Consider the following 5,242-nt stretch of genomic DNA (forward strand, 5'->3'; position numbering starts at 1 on the left):
TGTGTGTTGGGATGAGGTAGGAAAGAGGAAATTGTTAGGACTTGAATTAGTTCAAGCCACGAATGAGGCAATACAGAATATCAGGGCTCGTATGCAAACAACTCAGAGAAAACAGAAGAGTTATGCCGATGTAAGACGTAAGGACCTGGAATTTGAGATTGGTGTGAAAGTGTTCTTATAAGTGGCACCCATGAAAGATATTCTGAGGTTTGGTAGGAAAGGGAAGTTGAGTCCGAGATTCATTGGACATTTCGAGGTCTTGGAGCGAGTTGGCCCTATAGCTTACCGATTGGCATTTCCCCCAGCATTGTCTTCCGTTCATAATGTCTTCCATGTTTGATGCTAAAGAAGTTTGTGACAGACCCATCCCATATAGTTGACTTCGAGCCCTTGCAGTTGAATGACAACTTGAGCTATGAAGAGAAGCCTATAGAGATCCTCGTCATAGAGGTGAAGACATTGCACTGCAGGAAAATTGCTTTTGTGAAAGTCCTGTGGCAGAATCACTAGTTCAAGGAGGCTACCTGGGAGTGAGAGGATGAGATGAAGGCCCAGTACCCGGAGCTTTTTCAAGAATGAACTTTCGAGGACGAAAGTTCTTTGAGGAAGGAAGTATGTAATACCCCGTATATTTTTTAGTAATCATGTAATTTCAATAATTTTTTATTATTTGAAATTTTAATAATATTTATTAGTTGGAGGCCATTTTCTTGGGATTTTGGACTTCAAGTGTAAGTTCGGAAATTTAATTGTTGGCGTGAAATTATTCAATTTGGGAATTAATGATAGGAATTAATTTCTTTTTTGAGAAGGAAAGGAATTTAATAGTATAAAATGGAATAAGGAAAAGAATAAAATATATATTATATTTATTTCATTTTTAGTTTATTATTTTATAATAACCCCCCTCCCCCAAATCCCTTTCTCCCTCATGCAACCAAAGCCTTCCCCTCCATTTTTTTTTTTGCCAGCCGTTGTCCTTCTCGCACACCTACGCCAACAATTCTAATCTCCCCGTCGCTCATCTGCTGACCTTGACCGCCAGCCCAGAGATCTTGAGCCCGCGAACAACCCAGATTCGACTGTCTCTTCGCGCCTCAACCGTTCACTGTCCGCCCAGATCCGACTTCGGTCTCCCACGCCGAAGCCGCCCCATTCTCGAGCCCTTCGTCTCGATCGACCTGATCCGAGCGTCGCTTCCAGACGTCGCCGTCTTCTGCTTGCTACCACGAGCTGCCTGCCAGGTAGTGATGCCCAGCTGCGGCTTTCTCTCTTGCAATCATAACCCGCACTCTCTGCTGCCAGATCTGTGCCAGATTCCTCATGTCGCCGTCGTCGTTGCTTGTGCCGTCATCAGATTTATCAACAATTGATTCTTGACTACCCATTTACTTTTGGCATCAATCGATTGAGGCCTTTATGTGTCAACTTTGGATTCATGTTCTTGAAGTTATTACGGTGTTGTTTGGTGAATTTGGAATTGTTTTAGTAGATTTAGGCGCCTTATATCACACCTTGGGTGAGTTTACCCAGATTTTTGGCAGTACTTAGAGTATGTGTGATTAGGCCTTGGTTTTAATTTTAAAACTTGGTTGCATTCTTATGTCATGGTTTTACTTGGAGTTGCTGGTTTCGTTGGTTGTCTGAGATTGTCTGCGGATTTTCGATTTAGGTAAAGTTAAATTGAAGATCTTTAAATTATTTAGCTAATTGGATTTAGACCCCAAAGATGAGTTTAGAACTTTGGATTTGTTATTTTTTGACCATAGGTGCTAAATTAATATTTGTAATGTATATTATAGGGTGGATTCAAAGCCTTCCAAGAGTTGTAAGAAGGTTAATTACTTGGATTAAATTGTGACCAAATTTAAGGTAAGTAATCTTACTACTAGAACTGCCCACAGGCCAGTCACTGAATGTATGACAACATGATGAACTGATAGTTTAGTATATGTTACGGTAGAATGACAACATGATGAACTGATAGTTTAGTATAACCGTTGTACGTTTTTGCTTGAGGATATGAAAGATATATTTGTGCACATGGATACTTGAATTCTAGCATGAGATGATATTTGATTCCATGAGGTTGTATATGATCTATGAACATTTATTATCTAACAATCGTTCAACGCAAGAAGAAAGGTGGAAGGGTTTAATGGAAAAAGATCTTCACTTCAAGAGAAGAAATACCTTCTCGAAAGCTTCAAGCGCTTGACCTTCGACATTAAAGCTCCTTCAAGACAGCTTCAAACGGCAGCTTTAAAGGACTTTTGCACACTATCGTCTCCACGGTATTGAATCTAAATACTTGCTTCTAACCCTTTTAAGCGCCTACTTTAAGTTCTTCACTAATTGCAAACTGCTTAAATTTTCTTGAATGCAATCTGCTTAGGTTTAGAATCTGCTTAAATTTTATAATTTCGAAAAACATTGTGATTCCCAAATTTCTTTTAATCCATGCATTGCAATCTAGTCTACCTCTTGTTTGCACATTGAATAAATAATAACAATGCTAACCAAAACTGTTTATATGTAATATATAAATATTCCATTATTTTTTCAAAAATAAACAAAGATTTAATATTGGTTTTACTGTTAAATATATAGATTCAAATCTTTTGGGATATAAAATAACGCCCTTTTTTTAGGAGTTGAAAACAGAAATGATTAAATAAAATGATATAAAATCTCGCACTTTGGTTGTTTGTATAAAACTGATAAGTCTACGATTAATCAAACATTACAAGCTATGAAAAAAGAGAAAGCCGAAGGAAGAAGCAGAGCCAACGAAAGATTAAGAGCAGCTGGAATAACTGATGGAAAAAAACAAACAAGCAAAGGGCCAATAGTTCTCAACAGTGACGACGAGGTATGTTTTTATTTTTATTTTAATGTATTTGAAAACATCAAACTGTTCATGTCTGTAAAACAGGGAAAAATGAAGATAATGGCAGGTGGATCAGACATAAAACTTGCAACTCCAATAATTAGCAACAAACGAAAGCGCGATGCTTCTACACTAGAGGTCAAAGTTCAAGCAAACAAACCAATGATAAAGAGCAAGGTCAAGATTATTTGAAAAAAGAAAAAGAAAAGCAAGGTCAACAAGAAATGTTAAGGGTTGAAAATCTTATAGATCCAAATTGCGATGCAGGCTGTGAAAAAAAACATAAAACCAAACAAGAAAGGGAGAAAGGACGTAGTAGAAGAAGAAGAGCAACATGAACTACATGAGGGAAAGGTATGATAATGTAGATTTTATGAAATAATCTATTAATTCCAGTGTATTTATTAAATTATATACATAATATAATTACTAAATAATGAAACAGGATGAACAAAATAGTAATGAGTATAAAAAGGAAGAAGAGAAGCTTGAAGGGACATGTGAAAACGTGCATGATGAAAGCAAAGACAATGAAGAAAAAAAGTCACAAAGTCGAGGGGAAACAACACTATCAAAAAAAAGATTATCTAGCGGACAGTCAGACAAGAGGATGGAAACAAAGAAAGGAAAAAGGTAATCATCTATGGACTGGATATATGTGAGGTATTCTTACTTAAATATTTACTGATAGTTGTAAATATTAGGTAATAACTAGGTCAAATAAAGGAAAAGGCAAAGTAACAACATGCCAAAAGGGAAAAACAATCGAAATGATTGAACCACGTGAGGTATTTTTACTTAAATACTTTGTACTTGTATTTCCTATAACATATTATTAAGCTTGTGTTTTTGGTTTATTTCAAATGTGTTAGGACTCTTTATATCTGATGGATAGTGCAAGGAGAAATGAACCACTGAAAATAAACTTCCAAACAAAGACTTCTATAATTGATAAAATCAAGGAGAATTTAAATGAGGAGTTACAACAGAGATTTAGAGAAACTATTTTTGGACATTTTCTTGATTTTTCCATTACAAATCAATCTTCCCAGTTGTTGTTACACCTAATACAAAGACAGTGTAAACCAAAGTCATCATCCCAGTTGAATTTCTTCATAGCGGGTCGAGTACTGAAATTTGGTTTGAGAGAGTTTGCATTGATAACTGGTCTAAAGTGTGGTGAATTACCAATCATTGATAAAAGTGGGATAAGGGGAGGAGGTAATATAAGAAAAATGTACTTCGAGAATATGAAAGTTGTGACTATGTATTTTCTTAACATAGCTTTTAATGTTAGCAAGGCAGGATGTGAAAGTGACAGGATAAAAATGGCGAAGTTGTATTTCTTGGAAAGTTTTCTTCTCCTAAAACAAGATTCAGTGAATGTGAATATAGACCACATCCTGATGGTCGATGACAATGACGTCTTTGATAACTACCCATAGGGAAGGGTTGCTTTTAATTTACTCATTGATGTTATGCATAGAGAAATACACAGCAAAGGTAAATCAGGAATATCAATGGGGGGATTCATATTCCCAATCTTAGCATGGGCATACGAGGTCATACCCACCTTGAGCTCGTCATAAAGTTTCTTTGTGATGAAGGTTTCTAACAATGTTCAAAGGATAGTAAATTGGGTTGCAGACAATCAACCCAAATGGAAGGATCTCAAGCGAAAAGTATTTAATTCAAAAGAGGTATAAATATCTATACAAACGAAATAGACGTAGAGTTTTAAATTCTAAACTATAAACTAACATCTTATTTCCTTATTTACTTGATAGCTTGAAATTTGTCCATTACTTGCAACCCCACAGAAAATGACTATGCCATATTTTGCTCCATTCATTGAGGAGGAAAAAGGGTGTTGCAAGAGGTAAAAGAAGAAATAAGCAGATATAGGCCGAGAGAGAGTGGTTGAACTATCCTTGAATAGAAGACTTGGTTTATCAGGTTTATCATATGAAAAAGATGAAATGGAACAAAGGTTTGAAGGAATAGAGAAAATACAATAATCAATGAACACAATGATGAATGAAAACTTTGTTGCCATGAAGAATAGTCAGCAAATCTTAAAGAAGAAAATAGATGACTTGGTGGAGTCGTTAAACAAACCGATTGACTACATAAAGACTACACAAGCTGTTCAATCACACGCATCAACAAGCAATATGTTTATGGTATGTAAACTAACTACACTATATTTCTTATTTTCATAGTACAAACCTATTATGAATTATATGGAAGCAGCCTGCATCCCAGTGCGAAAAGGAACTAGATGGTATTGAGAAAGAACAAGAAGAAAAAGAAGAAAAGAATGAGTTGGTTGATGCTTCTGATGCTCCCACA

The sequence above is a fragment of the Benincasa hispida genome, chromosome 11 (assembly GCF_009727055.1).
Source record: "Benincasa hispida cultivar B227 chromosome 11, ASM972705v1, whole genome shotgun sequence".
Lineage (NCBI taxonomy): Eukaryota > Viridiplantae > Streptophyta > Magnoliopsida > Cucurbitales > Cucurbitaceae > Benincasa > Benincasa hispida.